This window comes from Pinus tabuliformis, chromosome 9 (genome assembly GCF_031772625.1).
Source record: "Pinus tabuliformis cultivar Carrire ecotype Pingquan chromosome 9, CPIR1, whole genome shotgun sequence".
NCBI lineage: Eukaryota > Viridiplantae > Streptophyta > Pinopsida > Pinales > Pinaceae > Pinus > Pinus tabuliformis.
The window spans coordinates 1,119,214,148-1,119,239,106 of NC_142307.1; the positions used below are offsets into that span (position 1 = coordinate 1,119,214,148).

The 24,959-nt window shown below is 36.7% G+C and overlaps 1 non-coding gene across 1 annotated transcript; it reads right to left on the reverse strand.

Moving 5' to 3' along the window:
• Positions 1-16,009: 16,009 nt before the first annotated feature.
• LOC149152583 (5S ribosomal RNA) lies at positions 16,010-16,128 on the reverse strand. Its single transcript, XR_016263870.1, has one exon. It is a non-coding gene; the product is annotated as a 5S ribosomal RNA (ribosomal RNA).
• Positions 16,129-24,959: the final 8,831 nt, after the last annotated feature.

The window sequence follows — 24,959 nt, forward strand, 5'->3', positions numbered from 1 at the left end:
AAAATCTAATGAATGCTTTTCTTTCTTCTAAAGAAATTCATAATCCCAAATTGATGCTTTAAGGGTTTTCCTTAGTACCTAGGTTTATCAATTCAAATCTTAAAGTAGAACTCTAGAGTTTTGAATTGGTCACATGTTTAAACCTGTCTTTAATATCATAAAGATCCTCAAGTTTGACCACTGGTTTAGGTATTGAGTTTTCTTCTTGTTTTTTATTCATTTGAAGGTCATGATCAGTTTCATCAATGATTTGATCATCGTAGGACTTATCTGAAGTCAAGAAATTTAAAATGTCTTCATCATGATTGAACACTCACCAATTGGTGACATTATCGAGAATTGATGGTCTAAAATTTAATTCCACTGAAAATCTGTCTGGGCTGTAATCTTCAGATGGTAGGAGTTTGGAGGCAACGTTAGCTAGTAGGTATGCTGTTGCATTCTGGGACCTAGGGATGGGGGAAATATTGAATGCTAAAAATTGAGATATGAGTTCCTGCACCAAAGACTGATAGTGTTTGAGATGGCTAGAAAGGCAATGAATTGAATTTCTAACTTGTTTAATAACAATTTCTGAATCAAAAAACACCTTCAAATATTGAACTTTAAGACCAATTTCTTTGTGAAGTCCTTGAACTAAGGCCTCATATTCGGTTGTATTGTTTGTGCATTCAAATTCCAATCTGCATGATAACATAGCGTTTTCTCCCTCGGCGATAACTAAAATACATCCTGCTCCTGCTCCTTCACTAGATTTAGACCCATCAAAGTATAGTGACCAAAATAAAGAATTATCAACAATTTTATTTACAGTTTCCTCGGCAATATTAACACATTTTGACCTATCTGTTTGTGAGAAGTTTTCGATTTGAGATGTGAAGTTATTGACTAGGAAAGGAGATGGTTGGGCAGTGAAATTGCCAAAGAATGATTCGGATGAGTAATTCCCCAAAATATTGTTATTGAATCCTATTGGTTGATTTTCCTGTTCGAATTCGGTAACAGTATGGGTCATGTGTTTCTCCCGATCGATTTTGATCTGATTTGGCTTTCCTTTATAAGGTAACCACATATGGGACCAATCGGTGGAAATTTAACCATGGAGTTTTTCAGACCAATCTCTACTTAAAATCAACCCATAGAATTTAGGTATTTCAGCGATTAAAATATCAATTCTCTGAACCACTCTTGGATCAGCTGATAACTTAATAGTCACTGAGTTGATTTCCCCTAAAACCCAGACCTTAGTTCTATCCAAATGTACAATATGAATTGCATACTTTTGGGGTTCAATGTTCAGTTTGTAACAAACTGAATCTGGCATTATATTAGAGGAAGCCTGTGAGTCAATCAAACAGTTGTATAGATTTCTATTATAGATCTCATAGATTAAAAGGAAAGGAGGAGTATGCGAATTTGATCTATCCCTTATTAAAACTGCATCAGTAGCTTCCACTCTACCAGAAAGTGGTTGGCCTGAATTATTAGCAGCTTTGGACAATAAAACATTAGGGAGAGGTGAAGAAGGTACATCATTTAGCTCCTTAAGAAGTAATTTCTGTTGATGTTTGAGTTTGCTAAGTTCAAACATAGTAATATTTGCCTTAGTCTTCTTCATGTCTTTGATAATATTGTAGTTCATAGAATCTGTAACTACTAATGTCTTAGATGTTGAAGGTGAATTTGAAGATGATGGCTAATTTTGGGATGGTATTGGTGCATCTCTCTTTGTGGAAACCTTTTCTTTGGTAGTAGTGGTACTTGCATTCCTTTTCTTTGAAGTTGCCTGAACAGGTTCAGAAGTACCCTTACTTCTGGTAGTCACAGGAAAAGCTTCTTGTTCATTTTCAGTATCGGAGTTGGGTAAAATAAAGTCCCACATCCCATGGAATTCAACAGTCTCCTCTTCTTTTGGTTCCTCGGATGGAAAGGCTGTTTCATCCTCTTCTTCCTCTTCAAGATCTGAGTCTACATTGGATATAGTATTTGGTGGTTTTGATTCAGGTTTCTTAAAATTTCTAAATGGCCTTTTTGTTGAAGTTTCAGCTACTTGTTTTTTGATTTCAACCATTTCATTTGACATAGTCTTGAGGACTTTTTGTAGACCCTCCATATCATATGGATATTTAGGGGTTTTCTTCTTTGAATCATCCTTAAAAGAAACTTTTTTGGATTTTCTATCTTCAAGAGCAACTTTCTTTTCTAAAGCAATAATGTGTTTCTCTAAAGCAAGCGCCTCTTTCATGTTAACAGCTAAAGTTGGTTTTGCAGCTCTATCTACAAAAATAGCTATATTTGAAGGTAGGGCTGTTATATACCATTCACTTCTGATTTGCTCACTTGGTTTAGAGGTGGTTGGAATCTTATTCAAGAGTTTATTAAATTGTGAGTTGAATTCCTTGATAGGTTCTTTAGATTCTATCCTAAGATTCGAGAGATCATTAATTAACGTTGCTAAAGATCTATCATCGCCATACTTAGTCAGAAACTGTTCTTGGAAAATGTTCCAACTAGTAATGGATCCAGAGGGCAGGGAAAAATACCAAGACCCAGCTGATCCTTGTAAGGTATAAGGGAAAAGCCTAACAACAACATCTTCCTCTGTCACTCCTTTTAAATTAACTGATAACATGAAATTATTAATATGTTCATCAGCTTCTATTCCTGCATCTGGATTAAATTTCGGCAACCATTTTTCAGGATGTGCTGGCAACGGATGTAATGGTGCAGACATAATAACCGCACCAGGATTGTTCCATGGATTCTGAACCATTGTAAAACTAATAGAAAATGATATTGTGGATGAAGTTCTAGATGTTTGGGAAGGAGTTGATATTGAGGTTTGAGGTTGAGATGTTGAAGTTCCTGATCCTTGTTGAACAACAATGTGTAATGGAGGGGTGGATGGTTGACTTCGCACTGGAGAAGATGAGATGGAGGATGATGATGAGAAAGTTTCACTGTCAGATCCTTCATTGTTCTTTTTTGCCCTTTTCCTTTTGGGTAAAGGCAACTCAGTAGGTTCAATACTGATCTTTCTGCTTTGAAGTCTGGTGAGAGGGTGAGGTAGATTGAATTGCGAAGTCTTACTACCTTGAGATACCTCAGATTTCTATGGTGATATCGAAAAGCCTTGAAGTTTCTGGATAAGGGACTGTACTTGAAGGGACTCAGGACTTAATCATTCTGAAGTATGATGGGTTTGAGCAGTTGTGGTTGACTCCTCTTCTTCTCGTTTGAATACTAGTGTTCCAGAATGAAAATGGGAGGTCCGAGGTGAGGTGGAGGGAGATTTACTCTCGAATGGGTTATAGGTTTGGGTTTTCTCACCATTCACAGTTCATGCCCTCCTTCTAGTGCCAAAAATGTTGATGCCTCGAAAATCACTGCAACAACATCGGGGAAAACCACCTGGTCCGGACCTTAAAGGCAGCTCCTTTTCTGTTTGGTGTGGTGGATCCGACTAGAAATATGGGACCAGTTTCCCAATGATTGGTAAATAGGATGGATAAGTGGTTGATTCTCTAATATATAATGATAATGGATGAATGATTTGATCTAAAAAGTAAAATTATGAACAACTATCCTATCTCGGGAAATTTCTTTTTTAGTGTAACTTTTGATGATCTTTATCTACAAACAGACATATAGTTGACTCTATTGGTAAACAAAAACATTTATTCATATGATAATTACTTTGTTCAAGTAGTTGAACAAAGTAATCATGAAAACATTATTATACTATTATTCATATATATCGTAGACATAAATATGATTGAAAGAATAACCCTCCTTAGATATTCAATAGTGATAAGTATAAGGATTGTTGTTAAAACACATACATATATCCAATGATAGCAAGATTAAATAAATGTTGATTCACATGCAAGAATGAGGCAAGAGCATAGATAATAGTACCATATGTTATTTGGATCACTCCGGATATCAATCGAATTCAAATTCCTTCTTCTCACTTAGAAACACTTCCACAACAAGGCAATAGTGCACATCTCATCAAAGCTTTCTTCGTTAAAATTCAGAATACTGGCCCAGTCTTCATAATAAATATATCAGAAGCACACTAGTGTGACTTACTGATTTGAGTTCATACAAAAACTGAGGACCCTGTCTAAATGCATGAAAGGGCCTATAAATACTAATTAGGCTAACTAATTACAAAATAAAAATGCTATTAATTGGTACAACTAAATTATGAGTATCTCCTCAAAATTGGCTTGTTTGCAGTCGACAACATGATTCATTGTTTCAGATGATCTCCCTTTGGCTTGAGCTGGCAGATAGCAATCATCGGTTGCAATTCTGGAGGTCGACTCAGACGAGAATGCAGTTGGGCTAAGTATGTGGCATCATGGATTTCGGGAATCATGCAACCAATGGCATCAGTTAAAAATTTGAGTGCGACCCTTTGACTGTATGGTTTAATTAAGAAAAACCAAAAGGTATCCCAAGTTAAACTTTGGATGCCAGCGATTAATCTTCCATTCTTCTCCAATTCTTGATTGCATGTTTGTTCCAATGCTTTGGCTGACGGCAATTTTCCTGGAGTGCACTGTGAAATCATGTTAGACAGATAAAGAATGTCATTGATTAACTCAATTAAATTACTGGTTGATAATCTACATCTTGAGGTTTCTCTCTCTTCTTTCATCAGTTGTGACTGCCATTCTAGACAAATGATTTCTTTGTGTGACTCTATAATTTTAAGCAGATTCATGGTTTGCCCTTCATTGGAGTCTTGCCAAGCAAGAAAATTGGTTAAAGTCTCATCGGCCTGTTCCAAATCTTGCCTGGCATCAATTGATTTGTCAACTATTGATGTAGTAATCTCACAAAGGGGCTCAACCAGAGAAATGTTATGACATAGCAGTTTTAGCTATGTAATAAATGCTTTATTGATTTGGAGAGCTTTAGACCTAAAATCTTATGGTTGCGGAAGACTTTTGAACTTTTCTACTTGGTGTGACAGTTGAGCAATTTGCTCATCTTTCGTCTTAATTATTTGTTCACTCATTGTCTTCAACCTGGCCAATGCTTCGGATAATTCCTTTTGTTTCTGTACTACACTTAAGTCTATCCTCTGCTTCTCCTTGAGCAATTTCTCATTTAATTGATTGTTTATCTGTTGTTGTGTTAATAGTTGTTGTTCTAGCTGTTCTATTTTTTGCTATTTTTCGAGCACCTGTGACTGCAATGAAAAAATTTTTTGGTCTCTTTCCTTAAGTAGATTTCTTACTTTTGAAGCTTTATCCATGGTGATTGCCAAATAGGCACCAACATACTGAGAAAGTTTTGTAAGGTCATCGGAAGGATTAAATTTCTCCTTCCACACCACATTAGCCATCTCTATTTGTGCTGCTAAAAGGGAAGATTGATCAAGTCTCCTCCTTTTCCTTTGTCTTTTCACTATAGCCCTGTGTTTTGGACTGTAAAAGACATCTAATGGTGGTATGTCTTCTATCTGCAAAACAATCTGATCGAATGGATCTTTAGGAATTATTTCTGCATCTTTGTTGATGGATAGGCCGCTGGTCCCTTCAATTGGAACCATAGTTGTTGTTGTCTCTTGACCGACTGTTACTTGAGGTGTGATGAACCCTTGTGAAGTCTCGGGATTGATTATACTAGATTCAAATTGTTGCCACTATTTGAGGAGTTTGGGATCAATCTGAGTATCTATATCAATATATTCACTGTCCTGTTTCTTTTCTTTCTCCCGCTCTATTTCTTGCTCTGGTTGCTTTTCTTGCTCGAGAATCTTCTCTGTAGCAGGAGGTTTGTCAATAATCTGTTGTTCAGGCTCGCTTGACTGAGTTGTTGGGGTAGTAGCTAATAAGTCCAGAGGTAGATTTTGCAACCTCTGTTCTCTGAGCCTATTGAATTCTACCAGCCCTTCATCTTTATATTTCATTTTGGCCAATGTTTTTATCTGAAGTAATGATTCTGATGAAGAAAGCAGGTTGTCGAATTCATCTTTTTCATGATCAAGCTTTGTAAGTTTGGCTTGTTCAAGCACATTGTAGGCAACTTTCCTTGGGTCGTATTGCCTGTTAGGGATGGTTGCAAGATTGAGCATGTTTATTTTTTCTGTCTCTTTCTCAGCATGTTTATAATCATGTAGAGTGTAAACACTGCACCTCAAAGGAAATGTAGGCCATGACTGCTTTTTAGAATTCCTAAGAGTTTTGGATGTTCCTGCTGTGGTTATTTGGTAGGCTAACTCTCGAGCCAACAGCTTATCAGGTATATATAAAGGAATGACATGGGGTCTTGCAAGGCTACCATAAACCCCTTATATATGTGAACTTGTCTTCCCCAAACCAATTCCCTACAACAGTCAAGTCAATTGCTGCTTCATTGGAAATCCTTGGGGCAGGCTTATCAAAAATGGCATAATAGATAGGTAACATGAAACTATTACAGATTTGGTACAAGTGGTCTTTATAGTGTGCCTTCCATAACATCTGATGATAAATGTGGATTGGCTTAGGGTCTTGTGCAGTCCATCTCCATCTGAGTACTAGGTATTCAGAATTAAAGCAAAGAGTATCCATAATATAAGCACTATAATAAAAAGGGGGAATGGTTCTGGTGGTTTTACATGCATTTGATTTGAAGTCAATAATTACAGTTGCTAATTTATCAGACAATATGTTTGCCCAATCCATCACATAACTATTAACCGTTGCTTCCATTAAAGGAACCATTTCAATAGTAAACTTTGCAGAATCATGCATTCCCCACATTCTACACATCATTGCCCCCGCATAACAGTAAGGAGATGACAATGAATCCACGGATTACTCACCCGATGATTCATGTTTGTGCTTTGTGGGATTCTGTCTCCATTGCTTAATTGGAGCTGACTCAGTCTCGTTCTCTGATGCAATTTTTTCTAGAAAGGCTTTGTTGTATTTCTTTTTGAGGTTCGGGCAAATGATACATCTTCCTTAAGTCATCAAGCTGAAATGAACCAAAAATTCTTCCATCAACTGTGAAAAATGTTCTATTTGAAACTGGAATTTCTTCAACCACCCATCTGATTACATCAGTGTATGGAAGAATTTTCTCCTGTGTTGCTATCCTGTGCAAATATGAGTCGGCTAAATATTTCAAGGAAGCTTCTGATTTATTAGTTGAGTCTGCAGTAGCTTCTTCCGACACTTCCTCGGGCTCCTCTGCTTCAATTAAAGTGTAGATACTTTGCCAACTTGTATTTCCAAGGCCAAGACATGTAGTGTCTGAAATTAAACCTTTTTAACTTGGTCCTAGATCACTGGTTGGCTGCGTTGTTGCTGTAGGAGTCGCTGCTGCCACGGATCTCTTGGATTTCTTTCCCATTTGTTTCAAATTTGTTATTTCGACAAAGTTCTATGCAAGGGATGAAACCAACGTGATACACAGAAATAGGTAGTATAAGCCAATATGAAAGGATTATATCAATTAGCGAATAATAAAGGATTATAGTGAAACTGTTGCAGATGCAATCTAAGGGAAAATCTCGGCATAAATGCTTCATTAATTGTCCGTTTAACCTGTCAATCATGGTAAAGGAGTTTTTAAATACCCATCATGTTGTTTATATGATGAATGATCCATTCAAGCGTGGCTTAGATTTTTTGGTGGATAATCAGAAGTAAATCGCAATCGATGATTGGTAACGTGAATGGGAAGGTTTTAATAATAGTCCAAAATATCCTTCGATCACCAAAAGGTGATACAATGCATGCAAGCCTTTTAAATATGTTTCGAAACACGCACCTTGATTTAATGCATCGCAATCGGGGATGGGTTCGGGTCATATTACTTATGCCATTGCAAAATCGCCGATCGCCGATGGCGATACGCCTTATCACATCAGAGGATTTGAAGGTGTCACAATCATGTATTGGGTTATTACGGTCGATTGCCGATGGCAATACCTTTTATTGCATCGGGGAAATGAGGGAGGTGTTTCTCTATACTATGTGTTTTTGCCTTTCCTCGATATCTGATAGCGATTTCCTTTTTCGGATCGGAGTGAGTCAATGGGTCTTTTATATATGTTTTTCTTACTATTGCGATATGCGATCTTGCAATCGCTTTATCGTAATAACAAAGGACTTTATAATTGTTTAAAAGACCTATTTTATTATTGTTCAAAAGGTTTATTTTAGAATATATCATTTCCATTGGACCTTTTGATGAGGGTTTTTCTAATGATGAGTTAATACCAATTTATTCATACATCTATGTTTAAAAGGGGCCCATTTCATATTATGATTTTAAAGAGAAATTTTATGAAATGGGGGGTTGTTGTACAGCACAACGGGAGTGTAATCTACATTTATCAGTTAAATAATATCATAAGTCATTTATTTGAATGGAGTTGTGGGCTTCCCATTATTTATTTGTGAAAAGTATACCACATTAAGAGGAAAAGACATGAAAAATATTCCACCCGTACTTTTCTTTATTTTTATTTTTATTGTTTTATCCACATGCGTATCAGTGATGTTCAAGCTAAGAAGATGGAAGGAAACCAAACAGAAAATGATCTACTATTCTCAAGTAACTTCGACCCAAGAAACCGTCATGATTTCTGCACAGCGGCTCCCAAGGGGCTGAGAATTTTATTTTTCCAGAATACCAAACCTTCGAATAACCATAGATGGAAATAAAACCAGAACAATAAATTCTTTGTTATACTATGATTATATTGAAATTAAAACCAAAACAATAAATTATTTGGTACACTGTAATTCCAGGAACCAAATTCTCATACACTTACACCAAATTTGAGATATATTTTCTTACACCCGAAAGTTAATTTAATTGTATTTATTTGTCATTGTTTTAAGTAAATTATTTTAGTTTATTAATAATTAATTTTCTTCAAATTTAATTAAAAAATTTAACAATTTAAAACTCATTGAATTAACATTTCATATGGTATGTTTTTATGGAGATGTTAGAATTAATTATCACCCACATTATTATGTGTAGAGATGTCCCTCTGTCATTAAAGTTGAAAGTTTGCTAATCTTGGTTAAAAAAAAAACTATAAGAAAACATTTAAATAATATTGACTCATAAAAAAATTGATAACAAATTAAATGTACAATTCTTCAATATTTATTTATAAATTAAATTAAATTAATTAAGTACAATACGTGCCATGTGATGGACAAGTTAATGTGCCCTGTAAGCTCTCTCGCATATGTATTCTATTAAGATTTAATACTATATTTATTTAATAGGTTTTTTAATTGAACATGGGGAAGTGAAATTTAATTGCAATCACTATGACACTATTCGCAGAAGTACCACAAACCCACTCATATTTTGCATAGAATAAATTTATGTGAAAAGTGATCCAGCTTCTTAATAAATACCACCAATTTGGGAAGATGGGGAAATAATGTTAAAATGTTTTGTAACACGTCATAGCCAACTAATTGCACCTTTCGGGACAATGCTTCATAATTTGGCCAATTAAATCTAAGCCCAAAACACACTAAAATCAGTAAAAGTGTGCATGTGAATTGGCCATACCACAAATAGTTTCAAAATTTTTTCAAGGAAGCAATAAAAGTCTCTTTAAACAATGAATTTTTTACCATTGTCAACAAGAAAAAAAAGTAAGAAGGTGCAATGTGGTTAAGTGTCTTGTCAACTTTATGATGAATGTTTTGGAAATTAATTTTTTTAATTCAAAAATTTAAAATATTATATATTTTGTTTTATTTAGTTATTTTGTGCTTTTGAATTTTTATTTAATTATTTTGCATTTTTAAATTTATATTCAATTTTAATTTTAAAGAAATATAATTATAAAATTACCATGTAAACTATCAAATAACATTAAATCATATAAAATAATAATTTACATCATATAAATAATAATATCAATTAATATATACTAACTACATTTATTAACCACATTTCCTAATATATTTATACTTTTTTCCCATAAGGAAAAAGTCGTAATTTCTATTAATATGGAGAAATTACATTTTGCAGATGCTGATGCATATTCATATTGTGGTCTAGAGGCCTGCCTTGTACAAAAAAACCCTGTATGTCTTGACCTCCACGCAGGGAGTCCTTGTAAATGTAACTAGATATGTCCAAAACTTAGAAGAAACATGATGTAAACACATTACATTTCGGCTCTACGTAGAGAGCACTGCTGTAACTGGTTCATATATAATGATGTATATACATGTAAATACATATGTCAAAATCCACATAAAACAGAAACTGATTATATGAGGGTCTGAGACCCATTCCTAGTAAGGTCATCAAAAGGTCTGTGGTAGTGCTGATGGAAGGTTCCATCAATCTCCTCCTGGATCAGCCAGTCGTCTCGTTGTCTGTGCGCTGCTTCTTTGGATAGTTGGTCCGCATCGGTGTTCTGTTCCCTGTAGATATGGCGACAGACAAAGGATTCAAAAGATGTGATCAGTGTTTTTGCCTCATCAAGAATATGTCTCAAAGAGAATGCATAGCAATGAGATGCATCGTTCAGCCAGTTGCAAACAATTTGTGAATCACCAAATAGTTGTAGGTGGCTGCAATGCTTTTGTAATGCAAAGTGTATGATATGTTTTGCTGTGCTTAATTCAGAAAAATTGTTGGTGACTCTGCCAAGCTTAATCTGGATCTTATAACAATGTGCATCGTTGAGGTATAGTATTGCTCCTCCACCACAGCCTGCTTCTTGAGTAGAGCCATCAAAAAAAGCCCAAGGCTTCAATTTGTCAAAACTTATAGGCCTGTTAGTGAGGGGGGGGGGTAATAGAAACTACCTCAGGTAGTAAGTCATAATCAGCAATAGTGTGACTCAGTATTACAGGCCAATGAGGTGCCTTGTTATGAAAAATAATCTGGTTCCGAGCTATCCATATTGCCCAGAAAACAAGCAATGCCATGTTGATGGATTTTCCAGTATGATCTCGGCACCAACAACTCCAAGCCTCCATTATATTCGGACCCTGCCAGTCTTTGAGGGAAGGATAGTGAGCAGAAATATTTTGCCAAAAGTCTTTAGTAACATTGCATTTTAAAAATAGATGTTCAGTGCTTTCCTCTTCTATACTGCAGAGATGGAATCTGAATGGTCCATGAAATGATCGCTTCATAAGATTGGTTCCAGTAGGGATTTTGTCGAAGAGTATATTCCACATTAAAAGGCGAGTGCGTGGGGCAGCTCCAAGCTTCTAGAGATCTTTCCAGATGGGGAGGATATTCGGGGGCTCGAATGATTCCATGAGCTTTAAGTATCCCAATCTAGGGGAGTATATACCGTGTTTTGCAATGGCCCTGAAAATCTCATTAAGGCCTTCAGTGAGTCTGATATGAGCCTGTGTGAGAGCATCTGTAAAGTCTCGCCATTCTTGCTGCCACTGTTCAGGGATCTCTAAAGTACGAGAAGTTGCCCAAGCCTGCTGAAGAAAGGTAGAATTTTCACTATCTCCAATGTGTTTAATATGCGTAATACCTCTGTTGTGAAGGTGCCTTATCAGTCCTTCAGATAATCTGTGAATATTGCTGCACCCCACCCATGGATCCACCCCTATCCGTACGTTATTTCCTTCCTTAATGCGCCAAGTAATGCCTTCCCGCAATAGAGGTAGTGAGTGGAGAACAACTTTCCAAATTTTGGATATATTGTGTCCAGGTTCATGCTGTTGACGAAACCAATCCATAAGGTGTGATGGCTTGATGTATTTAACTTGAGCGACACGAGACCATAGGCTGTCTGTAGTCAGGAGATGCCAACCAAGTTTGGCTGCCAAAGCTTTGGCAAAGAAATCAAGTTTCTTAATGCCCCAACCTCCCCAATGTTTGGGTCTAGCAATGGTGTCCCATTTAACCCAGGCAAATAGCTTCCCTGTGTGGTGACCTTTCCATAAAAATCTAGCACAAATACTTTGTAGTCTGCACAGGATGCCTCGAGGTATCCAAGCTAAAGTCATCCAGTAAACTGGTGTGGCTTCAATAACAGCTTTAATGAGGATCAATCTCCCAGCTCTTGAAAGATATTTATGATACAATACCTGCAATCTTTTCTCCACCTTTGCTATTAACCAAGTCTAGTCTGCAATCCTGTAACCGAGGGGTTTTAGTCTGTATCCCAGATATTTGATGCCGTCAACTAGATTTAATGAGGTGAAGGGGAATCAATGGGATGCATATGTAGATTCATGACAAATGCAACCAACAGCTGTGATTGTAGATTTGCTTTCGTTTATCATCATGCCTGTGGCCTGTTGGAAGAGTACAAATATATGCTGGAGAGTAGTGGCATCACCTATGCATCCATTTAGAAATATGAGAATATCATCCACAAATAATAGGTGAGTAAGATAAAAATTATCAGAGATATTGATGCCGATGATCTGATTCCTATCCCGGGTAGACGTGATGAGTCTACTTAAGCCTTCCATAATTAGTAGGAATAGAAGTGGAGATAGGGGGCATCCTTGCCTTAGTCCTCTTTCCGAGGTAAAGAAAGATGTGGCTTCACCATTGAGTAGAACACTGTATGATACGTCAGTAATGCAGCTCATTATCCATTTAATGTAGCTATAAGGAAAGCCAAGGTGAGTCAGAAGCAACCTGATATAGATCCAGTTGGCTCTATCGAAGGCTTTGGAAAGATCCACCTTTAGTATCATACCCTTTTGTTTTTTGATATGAAGAGAGTGTAGGAGCTCCTGAGTGGTAGCGATGGCTTCATGTATCTGCCTGTGATTAAGGAAAGCGAATTGTTCAGGGGATATGTGGCAAGATAATATAGGCTTCAGATGATTGGCGATTATCTTGGCAATAATTTTGTATAGGCAATTGCAGAGGGATATGGGTTTGAAGTCATTGAATGAGACTGGATGGTTGGCTTTTGGGATAAGAGCTATGAATTTGGATTTGATAGCAAATGATATTCTGCAATTTCTTCTGCAGTGCTCAATAATATTGAGAAGATCATTGCCCAGGATATCAAGGAAAGCAATGTAAAATTCGATGGTCCATCCATCTAGGCCAGGGCTTTTATCTTTCTTAAACCATTTAATGGTGGCTTCTAGTTCTTCCGTGGTCACTTCCTTTATGAGAACGTCAGAATCTTCTTGTATAATGAATCTGGGGAATTTTTCAGCCACTCTCATTATCTCCAGAATATTAGCCTCTCTGGGGCCTCTATAAATGCCTTTGAAGTGTTCTGTGGCTAATCTGGCTAGGTTCCTCTGTGATGTAATATTCTGATTCTGTTCATCCCTCAATTCCCATATAGTGTTGATAGCTTTGCGTCTATTGGAAAATTTGTGGTAGAATTTTGTATTGTCATCCCCCTCTGTAAGCCATATAGCCCTGCTCCGAAGCCTCCAGCTTTCTTCTCTTTCCTTCAGAATCTGTGATCGTTTGGCGACGAGGGAGGTGTAATGTTATTTGCTTTCCTGGTTAGGGAAGATACCATTAGAATAGTTCTCATATGATGCTATAATCCTCTCAGCCTCCTTCAAAGTATGGTCATCATGGATGCGCTTCTGGTGTGCCCAGTGCTTGGAGATTCTCTTGAGCTCGGTTAGTTTCCTAATAAAACCTTTAGTAAGGTTTTCATTATCCCTAATAGGATTGTTCTGCCAATAATCAATAACAAGCTGAATGTAGGAGGGGTCCTTTAACCATGAGGAATTGAATTTGAAAGGGCCCTTGATCTTGTTATTGATGTCGGCCGTCTCCAAGAAAATAGGACGATGGTCAGAGATGCCTCCAGATCTGACCCATTGCCTTATGCGTGGAAGTCTATTATATAGAGTTTCCTTAATCAAAAATCTATCTAATCTTCTGGCCAAGCTCTGATCTCTACTTCGATTGTTAGTCCAAGTATGTTGTAACCTGGAAGTGGGTATGTCTACCCAATGATGCTCCTCCAACAGATTGGATATAATATCTGAAAAAGAGTCCACCTGGGCTGAGTGCCCCCACGATTCACAAAAGCCCATGGTGAAGTTTAAGTCTCCTCCGATTATAATGTTGTCCTCTGGTAATAGATCATATTCTAGTAAGGCTCTCCAAAAGGCGGCCCTATCAGAACATGGGCTATATACATTGATAACTCGAATGTCCATTTCCATGGAGAGAACATAAACGTCCAAGCCAATGAAACCTTTGCCTCCCCAAATGTTTCTGATCTTTAATGCTCTATTATGGATCCCAATAGCTAAGCCACCAGATCTCCCTGATGCATCTAAAGCTTGAAATGTCCAGTTAGGCATCCAGGAATTGAGAGACTGGATTAGGGGGTCTGCTGGACAGAGGGTCTCTTGCAGAAATATGATGTCAGATTGAGAAAGGGTAAGCAGTCTCCTGAGAGCTAGTTTTTTGGGTGAACTAGCAAAACCCCTGCAGTTATATGATAGAACTTTCATGTAGGATGGGGGGCTGGGCCATTCTTCACTCTAAGGGCCCTGAGGATGGTTTGTTGTCGCCCAATGGCGACTTCAGCATCAGCAGTGTGTCTAGCTTTGGTTATGCGAGAGGGACGACCCCGAGAATGTTTATGGGGGACAGGAGCAGATTCAGTATCAAGACCAATAGCATCAGAGCCTCTGTCTTTCGATCTGGATCGGAGGGAGTATCGAGGGGATGCAGGGGGGGATGGGGCAGGGAGGGCGGTGTTAGAGGAGGTGATCAGAGAAGGCATACTCGGGGATAAGGCAGGAGATGGGGTCGGAATGGAGCAAAAAAGAGAGGGAGGGGGAAGGGGGTCAGTGAAGTTGTGGGATGCCACCGAGGGATTAGTATACGAATGAGATGGCGTGCTAATGCTATGATGAGGTGCAGTGCCTTCAAAATTGAATAAATCTGGAGGAATATAAGAGGAGAAAGAGACAGACGTACCCGTAGTAACATCGCCCTCCTGTTCAGTACCTTCTTGAGAAGGGGCTGGCGATGAGTGGATAGGGTTCTCGACTGAGGTGCCCAGAGGATCTTGTGGTTCTCCTTTGTCCATATTTTGCATTGACTGAGTCTCCTCCGTCGGTGGTCGAGGTGGAAGGTGCGGGGGTCGCTCTGAATCCCCTTCCTGATCAAGCTCCTTGCCCTTGCGGAGAAGTGGACAATCCCTATATAGATGTCCTACTTTGTGACATCTTCGGCATCTATACGGGATTCCTTCATAGTCTATAATCTGCTTGCATGTCGTGTCCCTCCATTGTATAGTAATATATTCTTATAGTCCACCCCTGTTGTCCAGGTTGATGAGAAGGCGGGCGTAAGCCATCATACCGGTGTGAAGATAGGATTTGTCATAATCCATGTAAGTGCCAATTGCATTCCCAATTCTTCTGAAGATGTCTTCAGACCAATACTGTAATGGAAGACCTGGAAGACGAACCCATACAGGCCCTATACCAATCTACTCAGTTTCAGGGTCGAACATGGGAGTCCAACGCTTAAGAAGAACCAGAGCGTGTTCGAAGTGCCAGTAAGAGGAAAAGACCCAATTTGTATGGTCGGCACGAGCGAACCTTAACGCAAACCATCCTCTCACAAAAGTTTGCACGAAGGGGATGTCCACCAGATGATGTCCCCAAACTTCAGTGGCCCAGGTCTTCAAGCGTGCAGCTGAGTAGTTTCGTCCCCTGATGCGACTCACCAGGACCCTGTCTGCAAAATCCATGATTTCGCCCCACTGGATGTCCTCCTCAAGTCTGAGAAAGATGTCATCAGCTTTGGACTTGAAGCATCTGTATTTCTTCTTAGGGCCAGAAGTCGGAGGAGGGTTCCGAGCTCGATTCGAAAGCGGGGTGGTACCAAAATCGGGAGGAGGGTTAGGGTTTGATGATGAGGGTAAATCGCGGCCTCCGGGGAAATTAAGCGGACCAGAGAGTGGGGGAATATGAGTGAAGCTGCCCGAAGGAGTACCAGTAAACGAGGAGGCGGCAAATGGGTTAATGGTTGTCGGTGCAGTTGAAGATGTCCACGGAACAGAATCAGTAAAGGGGGGAGGGTGCAACACTAGGACTTCCCGGGAGGTCGCCCATCCCAGTACTACTCTAGCCCAAGCGCGCTTAACTGCGGAGTTCTGATGGGATCCGGTGCATTAACGCTGGTATGATCGCACCCCTAATATATTTATACTAATTTATTATTAATCACATTTTAATTTTGATTCTAAAATCTCACTTTCAATTATACTCATTTATATTTTTCATCTGAGAATCTTTATTGTTAAATGCTTGAGATCATAGACTAACCTCAATGCTATCTTTAATTAAAACAATGACAAATTTAGTCAACATACTTGTGGACTAGACTCAAAATCCATTGATGGAAATCCCACCAACTTGATAGAATTCCCACCAAATTGTCACAAAATGAATATTGTGATTCGAAAGTTATAGATGGGAAGAAAAATATTTTAAATATACCTGATTGTGGACAAAATTACTATTATACGTTATTTAAATTACATTTAAAGAAAAACCCAAATTCTTCTATTGAATGCAATGTTTAACTTTGAAATATATGGAAGTATGATTTAAATTATATTTTCAATAATTTCACTAAATTGTCTTAGTGAATGAAATGTTCTACTTTGAGAAATATGCAGGTAATTAAATAATGTAATGATTGGCTGAATTATTATTTTACATTGCTTAGATTACATAATTTTTAATCTAGTTTTTAACAATATTTTTTTGAAAATCACTGAGATAACGGTTAGTTAAATTATTATTCTATATTGTTTAAATGATATTTTTAATATCAGTGTTGCCAAATACTCTATTCATTTTGAAAGGTCATAAGGTAATTAATGCAAATGTAATTTTTTATATCTTTTTTACAATACATTGGAATCAAGTTATGTAAGTGATGGTGAAATTGTACTAGTCAATTTTGCCTAAAATGAAATAAAAATTAATATCTTAAGATAAAAAATAAAAAAATCACAATTTTATTAAACATTATATCACCTAAACTTAATATTGTAATTGTGCCTTTATTACATAAAGCATTACAGCTTCAACATATTCTTAATTTATTAGTTTGTTTATTGTGCTTGATAAAAATATCTTCTTGAGCGTTCATTTCACTTGTGTAGAACATGTATTTGTTGTTCATGTTTAGTATATTCAGATATATTTGTGATGTTTGCATATTTGAATGTATTCAAACAAATGTATTATTGTGTAAAACTAGAATTTGATGAGATATATATATATATATATATATATATATATATATTCAGATATATTTGTGATGTTTGCATATTTGAATGTATTCAAACAAATGTACACAATAATACATTTGTTTGAATACATTCAAATATGCAAACATCACAAATATATCTGAATATATATATATATATATATATATATATATATATAGAGAGAGAGAGAGAGAGAGAGAGAGAGAGATATATATATAGATAGTATTAGTTAGTCTATTTCCAATATAACATAACAACATAATTTTACCATTTTTTCAATATTCTCTCACTGTAATAAAGTAGAAACATTTTTTGGTTTGGAAGTACGGCTCTAGTATTTTAGTTCCAACTTTGAGAGACTATAAGTGCAAGGTCATTAGCAGTATTGTATGGCTACTGAAAAACACTTTGTTTATCTATTCATTCTATTCATGTATGTATTCATTGTTTTGCACCCTAATTTAACTATACTAGCTAAGCAAGAGTATCTACAATGTAGCCCTTACTCAAAAGGTATTCAAAATTCAATAATTAAGCTAAGTGGCAGGAAACGCTAGCTATGCGGCCTTGTTAAAACACCTTTCACCAACTCTTTTAAATAAAGAGATTTTACTAAGACCGTACTTTTACTTCGTGTATTAAAATGTCAAACGTGGGGCTACCTTAATGTGGCCCTTTTAATATATCAATGGCTCACTTTTTTTAATGTTTTTCTTCTCACGGATTTGGGCATCCCCAAAGGTAATAAATTGTGCAGATAAACTGAATTTTGTGGATTCGAAGTTTCACAAAAATTTTCACAGTGTTTGCACTAATTAGGTGCGAATTCACACTGACCTGCACACTTCCTTAATAGTTTGACAAATTTTCAATGCATTTAAAATAAAATGTCAGTCTTCTTCCCTTGGCCCTCTTTTCACTAGCTCTATAGGCACCACGGATATTGTGATCCTTCCTCGGCTCTGATACCAATTTGTTGGAAAGGCAGAGGAGGTAAGGCACAAAATAACACAAACAATTCACACAAACAACACACATGAGTTGTGCCTCTCCTATTGATCACACAAAACTTGATTATTACAATGAACCCAATGAGGGATATTTATATGTTTCCAACTAACGACTCACCTAAAATAAGTTGACATGAAACCACACACTAAATTCGTCTATCAGTTAACTTGACTTGACTCAACACTCAGTTAACTAACTCTCTAACTTTAGCCAACTCCTCATGCAGGAGTAATTAGCTTATTTTAACACTCCCCCTTAATTACGACCGCTAAACTAAGACATGACTCATGACAACTCAAACATGCATGTTGGTCTATGTCTCAACTAGGCTTACAACACCCAAGTTTCTTCTATGAAACTCAAACACATCTTTTGCTAATGACTTAGTAAATATATCAGTCAATTGATCATTAGATTTACAAGGCTTCAAGTGAACTTCTCCATTGCTCACAAGTTCTCTAATAAAGTGATATCTAGTATCAATATGCTTTCTCTTTTGATGAAACCCACTATTCTTGTATTTTGAAATCATTGAGGTTTTGTCACAATATATTTTTGATGATTCCTTTTGTTTCCTGTCAAAGTCCATCAAATACTCTCCTTAGCCACACTGCTTGACATGTTGTTCATGTTGCTGCTACATATTCTACTTCTGCTAATGAAAGTCTCAAAATAGGTTGCTTCTTAGATGCCCATGAAATCATACCTAAACCAAGATGAAACACATAATTGGAAGGGACCAACAAGGCACAAATCCAAGTTATGAAGGGACCATGGTTTTTGGATTGATTTCTTGTAGGGTGAGAAAATCCTTAAAGTGCTCCCATTGGTATAAAGGGAAGTTGCTCCCCTAATGATAACTAACACAAGAGGGTTAGTGCAATCCATCCATTCTCAAAAAAGGCTTTTCAAATTCGCATTGTACGGCCATGTTTTGGGCAATGGAACTTATGTTTCATCCCTATTTTATATTTGGGTTCATTGATATCACAAAAATGAATCTTATTTTTATAGGTGTGTATTGTGTGTGGGGAGTGTGGAAGCCCATGTGAGGATGTGTGCTTCCTTGTTTCTGCACTCCACACATTGGATTTCTCAGTAGAACATAAGATATTACTATGAAATATCCCATATACCCTCTTAAATGCTTCAAAGCCTGCACCGAGGCATATATCGTCTTTTCCATAATACTAAAAAAATAAACCATGCCACTGATCAATAAAGAGAACAATTTGTTCCTTATCCCAGCTGGTAATTCATCAGTTAACTTCCATAGTCATAGTCTCTCTTTTATTCCCTTGGCTTATTCTGAGACTGGTTGATGTTCTACATAATTGTCACATCCTTTTTTGCCTATACACAATTTCCACTTATTGTATGCTCTCAAACCTTAGGTATTCACTTGCAAAGAAAGTATTGTATCCTCTCAGAGCTTAGGCATCCTCTCAAAACCTTAGGGATTCAAGATTCAGTGCAAAGAAAATATTGTATCCTCTCAAACCTAAGATTTAGAGATTCAATTGAATTGCACAACAAGAGAAGAAAGCATAATGATTCAATTTCATAACAATGGATTCGGCCTTGACGTAGACTTCATCAGTGAACTCACTCTCCATGGGACTTTGCACTTCCTAGTTGCTTTTCCATGTGTTTGGAATGGTGGAGGTATGAAATCATGACTCTGATAGTAGGCTACTTGCATAATCTAGAGGTAACAATAGCCATTATATCCATTGTAATCCAGACAATGTGGCTCATGTACAATGTACCCATATCCCTAAGTTCCTCTGTGTCTACTTGAGTGGGCAATGAGTTGGAAGCATGCAAACCCTCCAGAGCTGAGCTCGCTAACCTATAGAGTTTCTCACTCTAAGATGCACCATGCTTTGGAGATATCTATGGGGCCAAGTATTTAAGAGAGATGGCATCTTAACACTTATGACCATAGTTTTTCCCATCATAGAACTATCTGTGTTGGGAAACTATCCTTAAAAAATGGTCTATGGGGTTATCAAAGGGAGTGTCAGGCCTACAATCAGTGCTAGAATTAATCTTTTATAGGGACACACGTGGCTATTTTATTGGCCTTTGTTCTCAAGCTTGGATTACTGGGTAGGTTTGGAGTGCGGAATAAGTTCATTGTGCAGAATGCGAGGTCCTCTGCACAATGAATTTTCTCTACACCTCTACATTAAAACCCCAAATATATTTTTATTATATTTGGAGGGATGATGTATGTAGTTAAGACCTTGTAACCTACTACAATAGAATCTTTGTTAGCATGTTCTACCTTGTATACCACATCGAATCTTCCCTCTCCAACATTGTTTTTATTATGAAAATTTCATGTTGAAGCTACCAATGTTTCCATTTTAAGTAGTTGGAAGCCCTGACAATAATGATCGCTTCTTTGATGAGAGCAATGAATATAAATATGTCAACAGACTAAGAATTCACATTAATGTTTCTATTAAATGTTTGTAATCAATGGTGGCCACTTCTTCCAAGAGGTTGTTATCATAATGCACTCAAATTGATCACAACAATTTGTACATCATACAAATCCCATGATTGTTTGAATGAGTGTTTAAGCCTCCATAGAATCATATCATAGATCGAGAGTTAAAATTTAATTCTATTGGGTGAGAATTTATTGTTTTAATAAAAATAGAAATGGTTAGCTAGGTAGTTATCGTATACTCTTCATTTTGAAAATTTGTAGCAATACCACTACTAGGAGGAGGCTTTATGTTTTTCCGATAATACATTAAGGACAACACTGTTATTAGTGAAAACCCCCAAAAGAATAACTTTTGGTGCAATATAGAGATATGCCAATGAGAGCGACTAAGAGAACTGATATACTATTGACTATAATAGCCTAATTACTTGGGCTCACTAAGTGAATTAATTATATCTTAACTATGCTTATAGTTCCAAATAGTTTTGCAAAAGGTTAAAATAGAACATACCATTGTTGGAGAATTTGTATGTACAGGGCTAAAATAGATCATACGCATTTGTAAGTATGAGTTTCGTCCTTGTTCCCTAATTTTGTAATACAACAATGGATTCATGGCAAAAACTGTGAGGAGCTAACTCGATTGAAATGGCGTGCAAGACATTATAAATCACCTCTAGCAAAAAGCAATGCAACTAGGCATAGTAACAACAATGTTGTTCTACATGTTGTGTGGATGCATGGGCTATGCAAATTTTGGGCACTACACACCACGAAACCTATTGATAGGCTTTGGATTTTACAATTCCTTTTAGTTTATCAATTGCCAACATTGCCATTGTAATCCACTATCTCTTCACTTGCGTGACATGAATTGCACAAGTAAGAATTGGTTGTTGGTTTTCTCCCATATGCTGACCTACAAAAATTTGAAATTTCGTAGCTATATCATGACCTACAAAATGAAAGTTAACATCAAATGGAACAAAAATGTGTATGATAGCAGACTCTTAGAGTGTGGAAATTGTTATGATTTTTTGTCATACTTTCTAGATGCAATTTATTGAACTCTACTAATTTTTTAGACAATAATTAAAAATCCAATGACTAAGTGATCGTCGTATCAGAAATCCAAAATACCTCTATCAGGCCTTCCAAATATGGTGTTTTCCCATCGTTTCTGCATACGATCAATAGGATAAGCAATCCGATAAAAACACCTAAAATGGTGGTTATGTTTCTTGAAGTATTTTCTGGTATTCTGAGGCATGTCTAGCTAGAAGCTCCAGATGTGAAGGAAATCATGCTATTTTTCTTAAATTTCATGATGAATTTATATAATTTATTCCTCGACAATGCTTCTATGAAGTTGACAATTAGAATTCTATTATTGATATCCAAGATTAGCATAAGTCCTTCTAATATATGTATTTTTATCCCATGAATTGTAATTATCGTTGTGCAAATCTGAGCTTTCTAATCATGTAACATCAATAAATCCATACATTACATTGTTGCATGCATTCCTTGTAACCCTAACAATACCGGGTTGTGACTCATTATTCACTGACCTTTCCACTTTATACCAATCCATCCCGCATTCTTGGTTTTCCCATTCCACCTTGATAGTCCCCAACACACACATGCGAGCCTTATGCCATGAACAGATGGGTTGGCTTAGTGGACCCTATTTGCATTGAATGGGAGACAAGTGGCATGAAAGTGATAACCTAAACTAAGCATCTATTCAAGACCTAGTTAAATGGTTTTCCTAAGGCCATGACATAGATAATAATCAATCAACCACTTTATCTCAATTTCACATTAATGGTCTGAAGAGGAGATATGTGTGAGAGATGTAGAATTTGGTGATAGAATTACAATTTCTCATGAAATTTATTCTAAATCAAGAGACACAATTCTACTCTACTGATATGTGGAATTCAATTCACAATTTAGCACAAAAATATTAGACATGAAATAAGAAATAGCACACATGTACGGTAATTTTTCTAGGGGAGTCCAATTGGGAAAAACATCTCAAGCATCTTTGCATTAATCAAATGAATAGAAATGTATTACAATTGCTAGCTCTGTATGAGCTCAACCTTCAAGTGAATAACCTATCTCTTTGCTCAATGAGAAGCTCTAACCTAGACTTAGTCAATTTAAGCCTCTGCTTGAACCCCTATTTCCTTGTGAAAATCCTAGAGAAATAGCCCCCATTGTTTAGTAATTTTCCTCCAATTGATTATGCAATTCCCAAGTTTTGATCATCTGACTGCATGCAACACCTTTCCACTCAAACTAGTTTACAACTACTTGTTACGCTGCCTTGGAATCTCCGCAACAACTGAGAACTTGAATTCTATACATGCACTAGTTATTTTAGGTTGATTGATCAATTAACAAGATGATCATTGAGTTAGACTGTTGTCCCACTGTACCACTAACCTTCCACTAGTTCCTCCAATTGTTAGAACTAGTTTGATTGAACTCAATTAGACATAACTAAATTGGATTACTAAAATTTAGCAATCACACAGGCTTAACTAAGCTTCGATCCCTCTAACTCGAATTTACTAATATAACTAAATGACAAGAGCGATGCCACACAAGTTAGTTGCATCCAAGTTGTTTGTTGATGTGGAAATTCAAATTTTCTCAATTTGACTAAGGCAAAGTCAAATTGATATTTTCTTGTTACACTTCTCAACACTCCCTCTCAACAAGAAAGGGACTATTAACCACCCCTATCCTGCACTTGTGGATCTCAAACTTCCCTCTTAAAAAATCCTTTGTAAAGATGCCAACACCGTGTTCCTCTATTAGAATGCATTATAGAAACATTATTTTCCTCTGCACACAGTCCCGTAAATGATGATATCAAATAACTATATGCTTGGATTGATCGTGAAATACTGGAGTCTCAGAGAACTTATTGAAACTCTGATTACCACAATAGATCACATTTGGATCCATCATCTAACCAAACAGTCCCACAACTATCTTTCTCATCTAGATCACCTCACATGTTGCTTGACTTGCATCCATGTATTTTACTTATATAGAGATGAGCGCCACAGATCTTTGCTTGCTATTGTACCAGGAAACCACTACAGATCTGTTGTACCTGTTTCCCATAGGCAGTCCTTGGCTACAAAAACTACGTCAACAAACCAACTCAACTAGCCTTTAGGTTCAAGTTGGCCCTTGAACCCGGGGGGCTCCCTCAGTGGTTAGTGGTTACGAGGCTTTGTTTAACGTTGTTCACTTGTCACTGAACAACAACCATTGAAGCACAATGGCCAGATTTATGGTTTTAATTGGGGGTGGTTGGCGATCAATGACAATCCCTATCCATGGTTAAAGGTCTCTCTCACAGGGTCCCTTCAAAACGTGTCAACTTCCAGCCTAATAGAATAACTTAGCCTTTCAAGGATTATGATAGAATAATATAAGGAGATTCCTAAGAATTGAGGAGTTGGATGGACTACTTAACAACTAGGGAAATTTGGATGCGTGTAGAAGATTTATACAACTCAACAAAACATATTCAAGGAAGATAGAAGTACAAACAATAAAATTAGTTCAAAGAGGGGCTAACTCAGACAGACAGTCCAATATACTAATCTCTTTAAATTATTATTAATTTGAATGGGATTTAAGGAATATTGAAACTCAATCTTTCTTTACCTAGATCTTCTATAATGCTTGAAACATGTGCAGAAATAAGATATGAAACACTAGAAACACATACTAGAAAACACAAAATCCTGTCATAAACTAAAGCTGGAAGGCTTTCATTAGAAATCCTATAATAGAAGCTATTACAAAGTGAACAGCCTTGACATCAAAATCCCACACATATTACTTCAATTGATGAAGTATTTATACAGTTTATTACAAAATATCTTGATAAAAATATCAAGAGTTATTACAAATATCTAAAAGTTGTATTACAAAAATAGAAAACAAATAAAGGTAACTAAAACTACTTGAAGAGTTCTAGTACTATCCTTGAGGATTTCTATTTCTAAAGAAGAGAAATTCGAATTTGTTTACAACTCATATTTGATGAGGTGGCCTCCAAGTCACTAACTGTTTTTGAGATATTTCCTCCCAAATTTCTAAAACATAAGGTCCTGTAATACCTTTGTTTCTTCCAAACCATAATATCTGTTAGAAAAATGAGAGAGGTGTTTATAATTGATGATGTTGGAAACAAAAACCTCTTTCCATGTTTGAAAATTAATTTTCACCTGCTCGGAA